General features: G+C 48.6%; 5 non-coding genes across 5 annotated transcripts; 4 read left to right on the top strand and 1 right to left on the bottom strand.

Annotated features, from left to right (window-relative positions):
- Positions 1-4,117: 4,117 nt before the first annotated feature.
- On the bottom strand, positions 4,118-4,189 carry TRNAQ-CUG (transfer RNA glutamine (anticodon CUG)). The gene has a single exon. It is a non-coding gene; the product is annotated as a tRNA-Gln (tRNA).
- A 3,457-nt stretch (positions 4,190-7,646) lies between these two features.
- TRNAN-GUU (transfer RNA asparagine (anticodon GUU)) lies at positions 7,647-7,720 on the top strand. Its single transcript has one exon. It is a non-coding gene; the product is annotated as a tRNA-Asn (tRNA).
- Positions 7,721-8,358: 638 nt separating this feature from the next.
- On the top strand, positions 8,359-8,431 carry TRNAV-CAC (transfer RNA valine (anticodon CAC)). The gene has a single exon. It is a non-coding gene; the product is annotated as a tRNA-Val (tRNA).
- Positions 8,432-9,320: 889 nt separating this feature from the next.
- Positions 9,321-9,392, top strand: TRNAE-UUC (transfer RNA glutamic acid (anticodon UUC)). The gene has a single exon. It is a non-coding gene; the product is annotated as a tRNA-Glu (tRNA).
- A 984-nt stretch (positions 9,393-10,376) lies between these two features.
- TRNAN-GUU (transfer RNA asparagine (anticodon GUU)) lies at positions 10,377-10,450 on the top strand. Its single transcript has one exon. It is a non-coding gene; the product is annotated as a tRNA-Asn (tRNA).
- Positions 10,451-18,880: the final 8,430 nt, after the last annotated feature.

Genomic DNA, 18,880 nt, shown 5'->3' with positions numbered 1-18,880 from the left:
TGTCAAAAGTCATCAAACTTGAAATGGATCGTTGTATTATTTTCAAATTATACCTTAAGACGTTTGATTTTTAAAAGTAATGAGAAGAATCATTCCCAAATTTAATGTCTTAATTAAATTATTATTATAAGCCTTAGGGAATCCTTTCAGAAAAGCATCTCTCGTGTAGACAATTTAATTGAAAGTTCAACAATTTCTTCATTTTTCTTTATTTTTCTTCCATGAAATTTATGCACTATTAAGTTGAATGCTTAAAAATAGAATCTATAAGAGCTCTATTTTATAAAAGTATGGTGGTGGTTTAGTCACTAAGTCGTGTCCAACTCTTGTGACCCCGTGGACTGTAGCCTGCCAGGCTCCTCTGTCCATGGGATTCTCCAGGCAAGAATACTGGAGAGGGTTGCCATTTCCTTCTCCAGGGGATCGTCCCGACCCAGGAATCAAACCCGGGTGTCCTGCATTGCAGGCAGATTCTTTACCAACTGAGCTACGATGTATTTTTTTCCTCTCTGTTGATATACCGAAATGACTCCGTCAATATGTAACTACCTTAACAGAAGTTATTTTTGAATTTAACATGTCTCAAAGTTTTACATATTTGTATTTTCTGCATCATTTTAATTTTATAAACTAAGCATATATATGTTTTGCCAAAACTTAGAATAACAGTAGTTAATTCCGGGGGTCGGGACTACGGGTGGCAGCCTATTTTCTTACATACATATATTTAGACAGAGTGCCTGAAGAACTGTGGGCGGAGGTTCGTAACACTGTACAGGAGGCAGTGATCAAAACCATCGCCAAGAAAAAGAAATGCAAAAAGGCAAAATGGTTGTCTGAGGAGGCCTTACAAATAGCTGAGAAAAGAAAGGAAGCGAAAGGCAAAGGAGAAAAGGAAAGATATACCCATCTGAATGCAGAGTTCCAAAGAATAGCAAGGAGAGATAAGAACGCCTTCCTCAGGGAAAGACTAGAGATCTCTTCAAGAAAATTAGAGCTACCAAGGGAACATTTCATGCACGGATGGACACAATTAAGCACAGAAACGGTATGGGCCTAACAGGAGCAGAAGATATTAAGAAGAGGTGGCAAGAATACACAGAAGAACTATACAAAAGAGATCTTCATGACCCAGATAACCACGATGGTGTGATCACTGACCTAGAGCCGGACATCCTGGAGTGTGTAGTCAAGTGGGCCTTAGGAAGCATCACTACGAACAAAGCTGGTGGAGGTGATGGAATTCCAGCTGAGCTATTTCAAATCCTAAAAGATGATGCTGTGAAAGTGCTACACTCATTACTCCGGCAAATTTGGAACACTCAGCAGTGGCCAACAAAGGTCTGTCTAGTCAAAGCTATGGTTTTTCCAGTAGTCGTGTATGGATGTGAGAGTTGGACCATCAAGAAAGCAGAGTGCCGAAGAACTGAAGCTTTTGAACGGTGGTGTTGGAGAAGACTCTTGAGAGTCCCTTGGACTGCAAGGAGACCCAACCAGTCAATCGTAAAGGAAATCAGCCCCAAATATTCTTCGGAAGGACTGATGCTGAAGTGGAAGCTCCAATACTTTGGCCACCTGATGCGAAGAACTGACTCGCTGGAAAAGCCCCTGTCGCTGGGAAAGATTGAAGGCAGGAGGAGAAGGGGACGACAGAGGACGAGATGGTTGGATGGCGTCACTGGCTGGATGGACTTGAGTTTGAGCAAGCTCCGGGAGTTGGCGATGGACAGGGAAGCCTGTTGGACACGACTGAGCAACTGAACTGAATGCCTGTTACGTGACTCCTCTTGGGTGTTTTTTCAAAAGAAATATACGGACTTAAATTTCTTGTCAAGCATCTTTACGGTTTGTGTTCCTCTTTGGTAGGATATCCTGTGGAGCCAGGAAGGCTTCAGTTCAAATTCCTGCTTTCAAATCCCACTCACTGACTGACTTGACAAGTTACTTAACCTTTCTATGTCTCAGGTTCCTCATATGTGAAATGAGGATGATGACATGATGCAAGCCTTTTGAAAGGATTAAGTGAGTAAACCCACTTAAAACTTGTAGACCATGCCTGGGCACTTGGCGCTTTGCATGTCTTCACTGGGTGTAAGCTCTTGCATTTTGGGAGCAACACTGCATAAAGATTGGGTGTGATTTTATTTGTTACTGACACTTTTCAGTGACTGTGAACCTTCCTAGAGAGACGAAAGCAGTGACCTCCTGGGCTGAGAGGATCTGCCAGTTTGTTTACCACCTCATGTGATCAGCTCATCAAAGGGGGACTAATGGTCCAATTGCTTGCTTTGAGAATGCCCCCCCCATCCTTTTTTTTTTTTTTTTACGTTTTTACAGTGGAAAACATTCCTACACATGATACTAGACCCAAAATTTTAAAAGCTTGGCACATATAATTACATAAAAATTTAAGTTGGACACACAAGCAGTGAGTTTTACTCATATAATAGATAGGTATACATTATATGCAGTAATATATGTACATATATATTATATACAGTTTTATATATATATATATATATATACAGAGAGAGAGAGAGAGAGAGAGAAAGAGAGAGAGAGTCAATTACATATGCCCCAAAACTTGTTATGGGAGAAAGTGGACCCTGATCCCATCCCACATTTCTTTTTTTTCCAAGAATAAACACTTTCGGTTCAGGTAACCAACTGTTTGGCTATTTATCTCCTTATCTCTAAATAAATACTGACGCTCCGGTTTTCCAGTTTCCCACCCCAGGCCCTGCAGACCGGCCTGCAAAGGGGAAAAGTGGAGTGTGTGCGGTTCCCTGCCCGCCAGTCATCCCCAAAGCAGCCGCCAGGACTTCCACTCACCTGCAGACTCTGCACAGCCCACCTCACCGGCTCCGCACGGAACCCGCGAAGGAAACTTGGCCAGGACAAATGCCAGGCCAGCAGCTTTGCGATTGAGGGTGAACCGGGTTCCCGGACGCGTCAGTAAAGGGTGGGAACTGCTCCAGAGTGAGGCGCTCGCTCTGGTCGCCCCAACTCAGCGACCGTCCCCGCCGCGGTACCCGCCCGCTCCTCTCCCTTCCAGTCCCTTTCTCCCTTCTGGCTCATCCTCTCTTCTCTCCTGCCCTTGCCCTTCCTCGGATCTTTTCGCCGGCCTCACACCTTTCTTTTCCCGTCCTCCAAAGACAGCTGCGTCATTGAGTCCTTTGTAACCGATGAAAGTTCCAAAATACAAGCATCAGAGAGATGCTCCTCAGCACCGCGAAGGGAGCACTTTCACTGGCTTTTCAAGTCCATCACGGGCCTCATCCATATTTTCCTCCCGAGCAGTAGAGGACACAAGTGGGGCGTCTTCTCGGTGGAGCAGAGTCCCGGCAGGACGAAGGGGGCCCGGCCGGGGGTGCGGACTCCGAGCGGCTCGTCGCGCCTTCGGCCCCGGAGCAGCCTGGCCGGGCGGCCGTGGGTCAGGGACCTGGGGTCTCCTCAGACGCCGGAATCCGCGACTCCCGCTCCTCTTTCGGGCTGAGCTTGGGACCAGAGGACGCGATTTCCAGGAGTCAAGGTTCAAATCTTGGCCGAACAGCAGCTTTGCGTGCCCAGCGGAGACTTAGGAGCGAGAAACTCTGAATAAAATCATAATAAACTGGGACAAGATCAATTAATATTCGGAATGATAGAGAGCCTGAATAAAACACAGTTCATTCCAGTCAGGTCTGGAACCTTCCACCCGAAAGCTGCCATCCTGGTTGATCAGCGACATCGCAGCCCCTCCCCGCCGCCATTTACGCACCGGGACAACCGTGCAGTTACAAGGCGTGCGGTGTGAAGCCTCCTCGTGGGGCAGGACTCGGTGGGCGCAGCCTCTGCCTTTTACCCCCGAGACCCAGGGGACCCGACGAGGGAGCGGCACTGGCTGGGTCGCTGCGCCTCTGGCCGAGGGGGGCGGGGCGGGGAGCAGGAGAGGCGCCGGCCCTCCGATGCCCAGGGATGGGCAGAGCCGCCCGGGCCCAGCGAGGACGCCCCCGGTCCCGGTCGGCCCCACACCTGTCCGCAGGGTCCGTGTGAGCTACGCCGCTGGGGGTCGCGGGAGCCGGAAAGCAGGTCCTATGAGGGGAGTAAAACGTGTCCTTCTTGTAATTAAACAGAAAGGTCCCACCGAGATTTGAACTCGGATCGCTGGATTCAGAGTCCAGAGTGCTCACCATTACACCATGGAACCCCTTTGAAAGCCAACTTCTTTCCATCGCCAGAGAAGGGTACCTGCTTCTTTAGGCTCCATATTCCCCACCCATAATCTCAGGGAAGTTCTTCCAAGGACCCGACAAGATCTGAATACGGATGACCCGCTTTGGTGTTCATCCCTCTTTGATTTCCCTCTGCTCCTCTCCTTTGACTGACATCTCTCAGTTCACTGGCACCTCAGAAAATGAAGTAAACGTTCCACTCTGGGTTTCTGGTCAGGGAAGGGCCCCTTAAGTCACCCTCATCAACCGCATATTCTGCCTCGGTTTGCCAGAGTGTCCCATGCTGAGGTAAAATTTCTGCAAATAAGAGTGTTATTTTCCTTTCCTTTGCCTTCACCCTTTCCCCAGAGCCCAGAGAGGGCAGGTGATCGTCAGGGCAGGAGGTGGGATCTCCTGGGTCCCTTGGCTTTCTTGTAGCACCCATTACACTCCAAAGCCGCCGCCCCCGCCTCTTATGTGTAATATATAAAGTGTGTGGAGCGCAAATGAAGGCAGGAGAACTCTCCTTTTCTTCTCCATACAGTTCTGATTTGGGGGGTAAGCTTTTCTCCCAAAATTTGTCAGGTTTACAGTATAAGGAAAGATGAACATTTACACAAAACCCTCAGACAAACCAGGCCGAAAGCACCTGGGGTGGCTCAAAATCAACCACGTGTCGTGGAGCCCACGAGGCAGGGCTCTGACACTTAAGCAGTCACAGATTCTTGTCAGAGCTTGGTCACGTCAGTTTCATTCCAATTTCTTAACATATCCAGAAATGGCACGATTTAAAAAAGAAGAGTGTACACATATTTAGAAGGTATGTATCCAAGTTGTCTTACAGTGTAGACAGTATTTATGTACACAAAATACCACCACACTAAATATTTACATGTATAACAAGTATACATCCACATGATGTCTCAAAGTAATAATCTTTACTTCTTCATTCTATCCCAGAGCCATTTCTTCCCTCATCCAATACACAGAACAGAAAAAAAACAGCATCTGAAGAAGAGAGCTGCAGCCCAAAGAAAGGAGTCGGAAAGGTGGCCAGTGTTGCCTGGAGACACGTATTTGTTTCCCAGAGACTGGAACAGAGGTTGACACAGGAGGAAGGAGACAAAGGGGAGGCTCCTCTTAGGAGGAGGAAGTTCACAGCTCCGGGATGAAAAGATGAAACTTCCTTTTGGAAAATCAAGAAGCTGAGGGGTAACTAACAACACAAAGTGCTCCTCCAGGAGCCCTTGAAGGTCGGTCAAAGTTTATGAGTGCAAGGACCAGTAATGGTCTCTGGCTGATACAGAAGAAATGCACAGAAAGTATGTTGACAGATCACGGAATGGCCAGGAAACCTAGAGAAGCAGGCTCTCACAAGGGGCAGGGAGAAAAATCAAATGAGGTTAGAACCGCAATGGGTGGAGAGACGGTCTTTGAGGGACGAAAGCCTGGGTGTTGGATCTGAGAGCTAAGGAGCTGGTGGGGATGTGGTGGGAGCTGCCTGTGCTGGGGGCCAGTGAACGGAACTACCCTGGGGACGTAACTCCTCCTCCTCCCTCTCCTCCACTGCCGCTTCCCTCTCGCTGGTCCTCCCGCTGTATCCTGGTCCTCCCTTTGTACGGCTCCACCTCTCTCTCATCTCCCCTTCTTCCTTGCTCTCTTTCTCCTCATCTCCTCTTCTTCCTCGCTCTCTTTCTCCTCATCCCCTGTTTGCAGCTCCTTCCCCTCCCATTCCGCCCTGTCTTTCTGGACCTCCTTCTTCTGTCGCTAGCGCTCCTCCACCACCTCCGATTTCCACAGTTCGGAGGAGGATGCGGGAATATTTCCCACCATCCCAGGAAGCACGAATACCTTGCTCTCTGGGCAGGACACTCTGAGGGTCTCTGGGAGACTGAGTGAGGAGGCCCTCAAGTTGTTCTCGGCGAGGGGACACAAGAGCGACCGCCACCAGATCCCTGCCCTCCTGGAGCTCCCTTGAAACCAAAGAAGGCAGTGGGAGGACCCCACCGGTCCCAGAGGGGTGCCTCTCCAAAGGATGCGCAAAGGCTCATTTCCCCCACCGCTCCGTACTCTTCTCATTTCCTCCAACCTGCACATGGGTCCCCGTCTAGCAAGCAGAGAACTGGCGATCAAGGGGGTGGTCTGGCCACAGCGGAGCAAACCGCAAGAGCAATCAGTTTACAGAAATTTCTAGAAGCAGAAGGCGACTTTCAGGTAAAATAAATAAGGATCGTGGTTGTCAAAAGATTCAGAGGATTATGATAATAGTATTTATGATTTTGCTGCCTATAGCATTATTGATCCAGTAGTTTCTAAACCGAGGCACATCTGACAACAGCAGCGTGAAGAAGAATGCTCTTATTGCTCCCATTTTGCACAAGAAAGTAGGGAGATACCCAAAGTTTTCTTTATTTGTTCAAGGCCACACAGGGCAGAACCATTTTTACAACCCAGAGCTTGTGCTCCTGAGCACAGATTCGTTGGGTCTTTCTTCTCAGATGTGGCTGTGTCAACATCTCTCAGTTGGAGGGATGGGAAGAAGAGCAAGAAGAAGAGAGAAGGCAAGAGAAGGAGCAGGGACCGGTGGAAGCACAAATTCTTTGATCCTCCCCTCCCTGGCCTTCCCCTCTCAGCTTTCCCCTCCCCTCCTCGTCTTGCCTCCTGCTTTCCTGCGGGCACCAGCTCTTTCCTTCCTTCCCCACCCTGTTACCGGACTGGGACAATGCTCCTCTCTCGGGATCCCTGCCCAAGATCCTGACAGGTCTCAATGCCTTCCTCCCAAACCCACCTTCCCAGCTTGGCATTCACTTCCCGCCCTTTCCCGCTCCCACGTGGACCCCACAGGACGCAGCCTACCCAGCTGGGCACAGCCGGAGCACCCGAGACCTTTCCGTTGCCCGCCTCACGGGATGCCGCGAAATCTAACAACCGGCATAAAGGCATTTCAAAAGAACTTTTCGCTCTTCGAAAACTTTTCCGTATTTCCATTCTCAGGGGTCTTAATGGGACGAAGGGCTAAAGACGACAATGTATATTCATCCAAGTCCTAGAGCGTCCCGGTGAGTGCCAGACCCTGTCCTGGGCGTGCGGACACGGGGCGACCATCCCCACGACCTCTGTCCTGGTGGAAATCGCCTGGTGGACACAGGAAACCTAAGCACAACCTCGGCCCCGGAGGCCTTTGCCAGGGTGGGCAAACTCTCATTCATTGAGTGTAGGCGAGGATACGGGAAGAGCCATCATGGGAGCCCACCGGGTGTTCAGCTGTCCTTGGATCTCGTTCGATTCAGGCCCGGAGGGTCCGAACCCTGGATCCCGGTATCTCTGAGGGCGCTGGCATCTGTGGCGGGTAGGGGGCAAGGACGTGGCGCCGTATCCCTGGGGGCAGGGGACTTACCCTGGGAATGAGTACGTGTCTACTCCATACAGAGTCCAGAAAAGGCCTGTAGTGCTGTCTCTGTGGCGCAATCGGTTAGCGCGTTCGGCTGTTAACCGAAAGGTTGGTGGTTCGAGCCCACCCAGGGACGGTGGGGTGAGATTTTAGAGACCACCAAAGAGACTCCCTTTTGCTAAGAGGACACCGGAGAAGGGCTGCGGCGAGCCGGCTTGCGGAGAAAGAGCACAGGAGTCAGGTGCAAAGGAGCAGCCGGGAGGGCGGGTCCCGGGTGGATTGGAAGCGTCGGTCATTCCTGAGAGCCCAGAGCGCTGACCGCCGGCGCCGTGAAAAGGGTCACCGAGGCGCGGGTCCGCAGGGGCGGAGGGACGGCGTCCACGCTGCTGGGCTGCGGGGTCTCCTGGGCCTCGGGCGCACCCCCCACCCCCTGCGGCTTCCCGGAGCCGGGGAGTCGGCGGGGGTGGGGTGGGGGGGTGGGAGGGGCGGGGAGGGGCGGTGGTGGGCGACCCCTGCGATCGGGTGCGGAGCTTAGGGTCTGACGACTCTGGGTTGGGTGCGGGAACCCGAAGGCAGCCTGTGGGGGCCCGAGGGTCCTCACTTGAGGGGAGAGGAGGAACCCTAAAGCAGAGCCCTCGGGAGCCGCCGTCTCCGTGCCTGAGAGAGCCTGGGGCTTCAAGGTTCCCGTTTGAGTGTTAAAAATTGGTGGTCTAGATACCGATGGCGGGACCTCGGGTTTTCATGGATACGGTGTTAAGCGGTACCGGGTGTCCTGTTTCCGTAGTGTAGTGGTTATCACGTTCGCCTCACACGCGAAAGGTCCCCGGTTCGAAACCGGGCGGAAACAGACCGCTTATTTTCTTCCCACCCCGCCCTCTCCTACCGAGATTTGTTTTCTGATTGGCAAAACCACAAGGTTCCAAAGGCTCGGGGTGAAGCAGAGGACGTAGCTGTAGGAGGAGTTGGTGACCACCTGGAAGTCTACTCAGCACTAGCAAGCAGCCTTCCTTTCTCTGCTCCGAGTCCCTGTGAATCCAGGCCCAGTTCATCCCCGGGGCGGGCAAGGACAAGACTGACTTCGAGTCACCCTTACGTCCTGAAACCCCGAGCCTTGGCTCCCTGTCGGGCCCCTGGGTCTCTTCCACGTGTTCACAGATTGTCTCTGAAAACCATGGAGTTCATTCCCGTGACGCTCACTTGCTTTCCCCCACCTCGGAACACCTGAGGAGCAGTTTTATCTCCCTGGTAGAAGAAAAGAGACCGCACCAAGGTCTCACCGTGGGCTCCAGCCAAAGACACGGAAGTGAAGAATTTAAGGCTCCACGAACTGAGCCGGTCGCGGAGGGAAAGGAACCGGTACCCGTGCGGTCGTCAGGAGAGGCCCCGGAGCCAGGTCAGAGATCTGGAGGTAGACGGATCCGCTCATCACCCGCTGAAAGCCAAGTCGAGTCCCTGACTCGAGGGAATACCGAGGTTCACAAAGAGAGCATGCCCTGGGCTCGGCAGCACACAGCGCTAGAGCTGGACCAGGAGGGACCCAACCGGATAGTTTGTGACCTGGTCTCAGAACGAGAAGCGTCTCCCAGGAACGGGGATTTGAAGGGCTGCGAGCCTTGCACAGCTGCATACAGCCGTGGGGGCGCTGGGACATTTCCTTTCCTGTTCTCTGCATCTCTGGTTTCATCTTTGCACTCTCAATTTTCACCTGGACAGCCAAGTCCACTTTCCTCCGCGGTTCCCTGGTGGTCTAGTGGCTAGGATTCGGCGCTTTCACCGCCGCGGCCCGGGTTCGATTCCCGGTCAGGGAAAGCTGTTTTCTTCTCCATTCCTCGATGTCTTCCTGTCCAGATCAGAATTGTCTTTTGCTTCAAGGTCCAGTGCAGTAGAGCGTCTGCACTGAGTCCCGGCCTCAGGGTCCTTGACATCAGGCAGGCTGGAGGAGACTCCCCGGATGCAGTGAACAGCCTGGGCTGCCCAGCTCTCCTCTCCACTCTTTTCTCTCTGCTTGTTAGAAACCCAGAGTCTTCCTTACAGAGTTTTCATCCAAAGAGAATCAGGGACTCGAGTTCCAAAGATTCATTCAAAACCAAACCCCAAACCCTCCAAAACATACATCCAAGTTACAAGAATAGTAACATCGTGTATTCTGTACTCAGCCGCACAGTTCACATTTTCCCACGTTTGCTTTGTCACTCTCTCCATGGAAACCTGAAATCCATTCTCTTTAGGATGCAGAGAAGCTTCCGGGGGAGTTCGAGTCGGATCTCCAGGAAGTGCAGGCCAGGCATGCTCTGCGCTTGTAGGAATACCCCACCCCACCCCCACCCCCAACCCCAGGACCGCCTGCTATCCGGACTCCTCCGGGTCGTCTTGATGGACAGTGGGGTCTTGGGTCAGCCTGAGCGCTAGAACCACCTACCTCGGGAAGACCCATGGGGAAGTGCAGCTGCCCCCTTGGCTCTTGCCTGGCTCTCTGTGCCCAGAACACAAAGGGAAGCCTTCTTTCCTGTGGTGGGAGGATGAGTGGACCAGGTGGGAGATGCATCAGAGGGAGGGGAAGTATTCTCGAGAGCTTTCCGGAATTGTCTGCTTGGGTGGCTGTCCTGGGATAATGGTGTTTTGTGTAGTCTTCTCCTGGTCTTGACCCAGTCTCAGGTCCGATGTGATTCACCGTTCTCATCTTTCCGTTTTCCCGAGGCTTTGGAACCGGCACCGTTTCTCCGCGGAGCAGGAGGCACGTCCTGGGAATTCTTGTCTCCAGCACAAAGAGTCGAGGGGCCCGGTGTGGTCCTGTCTCTGTGGCGCAATCGGTTAGCGCGTTCGGCTGTTAACCGGAAGGTTGGTGGTTCGAGCCCACCCAGGGACGGGCGGTCGAGGTTTTAGAACCCATTCAAGGTTTTCCGTGCCGACGACCATTCAAGCGGTTCTTGGCCCACACAAAAATATGCTCTCCTGCATTCGGGGTCCTAGTCACCTCCGGACTGCTGCCAGTCTGGGCCACCTCACCTTTCCCACCCTGTACTCTGCAAGTGCAAGTGTATTCCTATTCACTCATACTTGCCTAAGGCAGGACCTCCTGAGACAGATCAAGGGATCCAGTTTCTGGTGGGGTCAAGTCTTTATTCTGCCAAGTACATAGACTTAGACAAGTAAGTTATACCTTATGTGCCCCAGGTTTTTCACCTGTAAAAGGAGGCCAGCACTTAGCAATTGTCCTGTCAATAATGTTATCAGTGAACCCACCGTCATCATTAGCCTCTGCATTATTTTTTAGAAAGGCATTTCCTACATGGTTCATGTATTATTTGGTTTCATGGTTTTATGATGACAGATATGCTGCAACCATCATTATTGTACTCACACTTCTGACCATTCGTGCAGGTATTTATTTCCACAGTGTAGAAACCTGGAAGTGCAGTCGCTTCCTTGAGTGTTTATATGCTTCTTAAGTTGGTAAGTCCTGCAAATTTGCCTTCCACAGAAGCGGGACTGAGTCGTATTTCAAATTATTTTCCAGTCGTTCGGTGTCCCTTTCTTCAATTACTTTGGCAACACAACAATTTTTCTATACATCTCTCTATGATTCTCTTAACTAACAAAGGGAGCAGTGGCCTCCTGACCCAACTAAGGGGAAAGACAATAGAGGGACGCTGTGGCATTACACAGAGGTGCTCTACTGCTTATGGTGGAGAGTTAGTCACTGACCACTTTTAAAGTCCTCCAGTAACTGTCCATTGTTTTGTCCGGTGACCTGGTCAACCGGGTCCAGAGAAGATGGCCAGGATGGCCTCTTTCTGCCGAGCAACTTATCCAAAGAGAAAAATCTCACTGATCCCAGAGCCTTTTTCCTTCTCCCCTTTCTTCTTTTATTTACAAACTTTGGTTACACTTTTAACGTGAGGAAAAAAAATTCGGTGCCTGTCCCTCCTCCTATAAAGTGGGGTGTTACCACGGAACACCCCATTTACTTTATTCCTTGACAGTTTTTTGGTTTGGTTATTTTTTGGAAGAGTCGGACACGACCGAGCGACTGAACGGAACTGATAAAAGTTAGCCCATCACATGGGCTAACTCACATGTCGTGAGAGCCCGCGAATCCTGCCCCTCGCAGGCTCCTGCTTCAGGCCCGGACCCTTAGAGCCATTGGCTCCTGTTTGCGCTGTTCTTCTATTAAATCTTATGTGCAGAGACTGTGCGTTTTGACGTTTTTGTACCGTGTGGTTTGGGGACAAATATGTTCTCTCTCTGATTTGTTCATCACTGATAAGATGGCGCTCGCTAGTGGTGAAGAACCTGCCTGCCATTGCGGAAGATGTAAGTTACATGGTGTTCGATCCCTGGGTCAGGAAGATCCCCTGGAGTAGGGCACGGCAACGCACTCCAGTATTCTTGCCTGGAGAATCCCATCTGACAGAGGAGCCTGGCAGGATACCGTCCATAGGGTTGCACAGGGTCTGGACACGACTGAAGCGATTCAGCGCGCATACCCGCAATTTCTCCTATCAACGTGGGAATCTGGTCTCATTTTAGGAAGTGAACTTCTGGGGATAATCCACATTGAGTGGTGGTTGACAGGGGTCCGTTCCCTGTGAGGTAGAAGACAGTTACGCTGGACCATGAGGCTTTTTTCATTGCTGCTTGTCTTGATGATTCTGGTATTTCCTGGGATGTGGCACGGCCCCAGTGAGAAGTTGTCCACTTCTCCTCTTTCCACTGTTTGGTCAAATCCAGGTGGGCCCAGTCTATCCTAGTCAAGCACTGCACAAGTGTCGTAAGAGATTAACACAGGAAGGATACTGAATTTTTAGCATGGAACAGACAGTTTCTTTCACTGGTATATGAAAGTTTCTAAATAGCTGAAAATAGTCAACAAGTGAGGTAAGGATTGTTGAAATCAGACTACAGAATGCAGAGGAAAAGACATATCTTTGCAAAGAAGCAATGAAGTCAGCAACGTGAACACTTCTGACAACCCTGCAAATCAAGATTGAATACTTCCAGAACCATAAGCAAGTTCAGCCCTCAAGAAAAAGGAATGACTAGCCATGACTTCAAGCACAGTTTTATACACTGGGGACTCATAAGTGTATTACAGAATTCCTATTTTCCTCAGTGAGATTCCTCCAATATCGCTTAATTGTATTTCATTTTGTTTCTCACACTGGCAAGTGTCGCTAATAAACATCATTGACTCTGCTTTCACCTTAAATAAGGCTCGCTAATTTTTTAAAAAAATTTATTTATTTTATTTATTTTTGGCTGCCCTGTATTAGTTGCTTTGTGTGGGTTCTCTCTAGTTGGCGCGTGCAGGCTTCTCGTTGCAGTGGCTTCTCCTGTTTCAGAGCACAGAGTCTAGGTGCATGGGCTTCAGTAGTGGCAGCACACAGGCTTGGTAGCGGTGGCTCGAGGGTTTTAGTTGCTCTGCGGCATGTGGAATCTTCCCAGACCAGGGATCGGACCTGTTTCCCCTCCACTGGCAGGCAGATTCCTATCCACTGTACCCCCAGGGAAGTCAAGCAAGGCCCACTGCTTTGATGTATTTTTTTCCCCTGTTTAAATATATTTTCTCAGAAACAAGTCAATACACTTTCTCTCACTCTGGGGAGAACAGACAAGTTAGGCCTCTCAAAATTTAAAGATGTCACTCCTCTTAAGGAAAGTGATAATCAGTTCCGTAAATGTAAAATTAAAAAATGAAGACTTTCTGGGGAAAATACTCTACTGTTTATGCTTCCATGTGGTATTTATATAAGGAAAATTTTGTTGCTAAATTTGTGACAAGGAAAAAAATAGATTTAACTGTAGATTGAGTAAATGGTCTTGATTACTTGGAACAGCAACCATGAAGGAATGAAACTGATAACAGATTATTCTTAATACTTTTAAACAATTTAAATAACTTACATAATGGCCTTCAAAATGTTTACTCATGTTCGTTTTTTTTTTTTTTTTAATGGAAGCGACTCAGAATAATTACATTGTTTTTCTCATTTTGGTCTAACACCAACTCTATATGTATTTTCAGATTATCTTATAAAGGTGTAGAAAGTAATGGTGGTATAATATTTTAGTATTTAAGTCTTGGGTTTATTTAGGTTGAAAATCTGAATTACATTGGACTTCCTAAGTTTCCTATGCTGGTTGTACTGCTCAGATAAGCCAACATAGCCAATGAGTATTTAAACTTCTAAAAGTTTAAATTTATGTCTTGAAGTATACTGAATATACTAATATCTGTAAAGGGGAATGAATAGTTACAATTCTAGACACCAGAGGACTCAATCATTCCCCCTACAATATTTGGTTTATATTTTTAGGTGTCCTGTAATATATGATTCCATATATACACCAATATATGATTCCAACATTCTTGTGTTCCGACATGTGTCTGCTTAAATGACAGATTCATGATCTATAGTTTCCTTTGACTCTATTAAATTGATTTAATGAACGAATCATCTTTCGTTGCCTGCAAGTTTGTTCTCTCTTTGTCCTTCCCATTTGTCCTAATTTCCTGGTAGATTGGCTGACAGCAGAAATACCGCTTTAGTTGGGGAATGCTGTTGTTGTTTACAAATATTTCTATATCTTGTTCGTATATGGCTGATGCCGGGCATATTACTACGTGTTCCCTTGACGAAAGTTCGGTGCAGTGGTTTGTTGTTTTTAGTGCTCTGACATTTCAGAATCATAACCTTAATGTTGTGCGCTGCACAGCTTCTCAAACTTTTTTGAAGCGTCACCTTATTTCTTATTAGGCATCCATTTTTTCGCATGGCACTTGCTTTCTATCATAGCAACTACCAAAATCCAGCTTTGCAGAGATATGATACCATAGTAAAGAGTGTAAAATAGTCTAATGTTGGCAGATTTTACTATGTAGATTACACCTCAATAAACTCAAGAAAGAAAAGTAAAAAGGCAAACAATACCAAAATTTCACAGGATGGAGAGCACTGTAAATTCTTTTTCATTTCTAAAAGGAGTGTTAGTAAGGTCAACAAAGTTGGAGAGGAATTTGGCAGCATCAGCTAAGGGTCGTACATACACTATCACGTGCTGTGGCCCAGAAATCGTACTTTTATCTCTGCTATATATGTGACCTCTGCTGTCCAATGAGACAGGTACAAGTCACGGGTAACTACCGAACACTTGTAGTGTTTCTAGTGTCACACGTGGTAATGATGAGTGTTTTTTTTTTTTTTTTTTTTTAACGCAGTAAATCTCACAAACTTTTAAAATAGGTTGTAATTGAAAACTTTAAATTCCAGGTGACTGGTGTAATGCTCGGAGAAGGCAATGGCACCCCACTCCAGTACTCTTGCCTAGAAAATCCCATGGACGGAGGAGCCTGGCAGGCTGCAGTCCAAGGGGTCGCTGAGAGTCGGACACGACCAAGTGACTTCCTACTTTCACTTTCCACTTTCCTGCATTGGAGAAGGAAGTGGCAACCCACTCCAGTGATCTTGCCTGGAGAATCCCAGGGACGGGGAAACCTGGTAGGCTGCCGTCTATGGGGTCGCACAGAGTCGGACACGACTGCAGCGACTTAGCAGCAGCAGCAGCAGCAGCAGCAGCAGGTGTGATGCTAATAAAGGGAAACCTCACTAAAATTGAGTCAGGAGACCAGAAGGGGGAGCTCTCATGGATTACCACTCAAGTTCAAATACAGGAAGACTTGTCAATCATAGACCTAAACAGAAGAATCATCAATAGGAAAGAACAATCAGTTATAGGCGGGGACAGAAAAAGATGTACCTTGTATCTCCTGCAATATATCAGCAACTCGGCCAATGAGAAACTGTCACCACCCTGATCTTTCACTTTTCCCCAGTGTCCTTTGGTTCAAAACAAGTCCTCTCAGCTTCTTTCTCTTTCTCTCTCAAAGAACGTTCCTTCTTCTCCTTTGTGTGCAATTTGCCTATGCTTTTGCCATAGTTTGCTTGTCCTGCTTTGTGATTCCCCTGCTATTTCTGAATCAACCCACTTTGTTGGGGAGAAAAACCCTAAAATTTTTATTCTAAAGGTCAACCCTGGCATTATTTTATTGGAATGGGCTGCCCTAGAGAAATGTGTATGTCCTTGAAAAGTCATAAGAGAATGTTCGTATCGTACCATTTCAGAATATCCTCAACTGGATAAGTATACTGAGATATATTCTTCCAAGGAACACACACAGAGACAAAGAACTACCTGAAAACTATGGTTAAATCTCATAGACGTTACGCTGAGTGAAAGAAGTCAGGCCCATACCCCTCCTTCCCAAACAAACAAACCCAGTTCTTCGGAGGGGTGTGTGTGTATGTGATTACTCTGAGCTCTTTCATGGACGTCATGAGGAAGCCTTTTGTGGTCTGGTGATTTATCATACCTTAGATCTTTGGTAATGCTTCACTAGTTATTCAGGTTGGTGTGCACCGGTAATCGTTTTGGAAGCGTATACGCTTTGAACTTTACACATGTTATTCCTCATTTTGTCAAACATCTAAAACCACTTGGTTATGGCTAATGTGATGTTGATACTTATTCTTTTCTTTTGGCCTGGGCTGGGAGGCAAAGTAAACTCGAAATACTTATTGGGCTATTTTGGCTGTCCTCAGACTTTTGGCTTTCCTTCACTATCAGATAGCTGATTACTTATTTATATGTTGCTCACAATCATTATCTTAAGTTGACCTTCAACTGTTAATACTGTGTCAAAGAGAAAATGTGGTGTTATTTTAAGAATAATTAATTACAATAATTATATTTAAGAATCTGCCGACCGATGCAGGGACACAGGTTTCATCTCCTGTGAGGGAATGTTCCATGTGTTGTGTGCCACACCTACGGAGCCCGCTGGCCTAGAGCCTGTGCCCGGTAGCAAGAGACGTTACCGCAAAGAGAAGCCCCTGATTGCCACAACTAGAGAGACGCCTATGCGCAGCAGCGAGACCCAGCAGTCAAAACTAAAATAAATAAATAATTATGGAAGAAAAAAATAATTATAAGCCAAGGAAAAGGGTGGTATGTGAAGTTGAGAAATCCTGATGAGGAAAGTAGTTCCATTAGGCCTAGCTATCTCAGACGTGTCAAAGGGAGGACTCTGGCAGGTATGACACACGGAAATTTGCCACAGTCATTTCACTACTAAACATTCAAGAAGTTTTGGAGCATCCACACGTAGCCAAGAATATTTACCTGATTAGTCATCTTCACCAGATCAACCAGTCCAGACTAGCTGTTTGATGGCTTTCAGCTTATCTATTTATCAAGGGTTCTTAGGAGACCCGGGTTCGATTCCTGGGTGGGGAAGATCGCCTGGAGAAGGAAATGGCAACCCTCTCCAGTATTCTTGCCTGGAGAATCCCATGGACAGAGGAGCCTGGCAGGCTACAGTCCATGGGGCCACAAGAGTCAGACACGACTTAGTGACTAAACCACCCCCTTAGCCTTCCTTAATCAATAGAAATTGATAAGAGGACGGACTAGAAACTCAGGTAAGGCTTTATTGGGATCCCTGCTGCAGCAAAACAAGTAACAGGTTCCCTTGTTTGCCCTGGGTGGGGGGCAGGGGGAGGGATGGTGTGCTGGTTCCTTCCACCGGGTGGGTGGAGGGGTCAGGCTACAGGACTGGCTCAGGGGGGTTGCCTGTGTGTTTCCTGGCGTCGTGTGCAGGGGGAATGTGCAGTACCCTGCTTTTGCTCCGGGCACCCTGTTTTTGGCACCAGTTCTTCGGAGATGACAGTTGGGATTTTGGTCTTTTTGTATCTTGTTGTCCACAATTTCCACCAAAGGCATACATGCAGTTATTTTTTGTCCCCTATTGTTTCTTTGTATTTTGTTGCTGGGGAAGACATTTGGATCTCAAGGACACAGCAGTGAGTGGTGGCCTGAAGCAAGATCTTTGTTGCCTGTCCAAGAATTGGACCAGGGTAGCCTGTGTGAAAACCAGGAATCCTAGCCACCAGTCCATCAAGAGCTAGGGCTAGAAGCAAAGTTGGCCTGACTAGCGCCTTCATTGAAAACTGAATTTCTTAAAGCGACAAAAGCTGAAAAGACAGGTACAAAGTGCATTATTAGAGCCACAGCACAAGTTGGAGGGCACACAGATACACAATTTATTTAAGACAGAAGCAAGGCAGAGAGACACACTCAGAGAGAAAGGGTGTGTGTGTCCTCCTTAACGAGAAGGAGTGTATCAGAGAGGTGATTCAGATCACTTATATAGGACATTTCTTCCGGGCGCAGAGGCCGAGGGCGAGGTTAACACCACCTATTAAGGGGTGGCTCCGTCTACCTCCTTTTTGACCCAGGAAAAAGCTTTGTAGGCATGGATAGTCTGCAAAGATCTCCTTGACCTCAAAAATACGAAATACGTGGTCTCTTTATTTCTATCCAAGCGGGACTCAGCTCTTCCTTGCTCCTCCTGATATCCTTATCTTAAAGAAGCTTTAGAGGTACATGGGATATTTAGTTGCAGCATGAAAACTCTTAGTTGTCCCAGGTGGGATCTAGTTCCTTGACCAGGGATCCAGCTCCGGCCCCAGGCACTGGGAAGTGTGGAATCTTAGCCAGTGGACCACTAGGGAAGCCCCTGTCCTTAGTCTGGAGTATCTGTCCACAGGAGACAGATTCCAGCTGCTCAGCGTGGGGCGCATGGAATTTCTGCCTCAGTTTGTCCAGGTGCAAACATTGCAGCAAAGGGTCCCAGGTCCCAGCCTGTCTCAGTAAGACAGAGGATACAGACAGGTGTTAAAATCTGTTCAGAGTCAAAACCACACCTGAAGCTGGAAATAAAATGAATGAAATTTCTGATGAATGACCCAATTTTCACGAATGGAACTGAGTTCACGGCCAGTCGTGACGCCTAATGCGTCTTACTAGACATACACACAATACTACATCACAAAGACAACTGGATTTGAAAGGAACCGGTTTCCCCCGGACTGCTAAATGTTCTGTTCTCCCCGCTGAACGCCATTATTTGAAAAAAAGGTGTACAGGTTTCAGCCGACCGCCAGACCGGGGCTGGGCAGGACAAAAGTTAAGGCAGGCAGCCGAGCGCGCCGGGTCCCAAACACGTAGCGGGTGGGAGAACAGGAGCGGGAGGCGGACGTCGCTTCCCCCAGAGGGCGCCCGCCGGCCGGTTGGCCGGGCCGAACGGCGTGGGAGGAGGGAGGCGGGGCCTAGGGCGGGGCGTGGGCTGGAGGGCCGCGCGGGTTCCCGTGACGTCACGGACGAGGCGTGTCGTATGTAGATATCCGAGCGCAGGGGCTGCTGGGCCGTCAGCTGGTGCTGAAACACGATACGGTCT

Source organism: Bos mutus, unplaced genomic scaffold (assembly GCF_027580195.1).
Source record: "Bos mutus isolate GX-2022 unplaced genomic scaffold, NWIPB_WYAK_1.1 CTG1011, whole genome shotgun sequence".
NCBI classification, from domain to species: domain Eukaryota; kingdom Metazoa; phylum Chordata; class Mammalia; order Artiodactyla; family Bovidae; genus Bos; species Bos mutus.
This window is presented reverse-complemented; position numbering and strand designations above follow the sequence as displayed.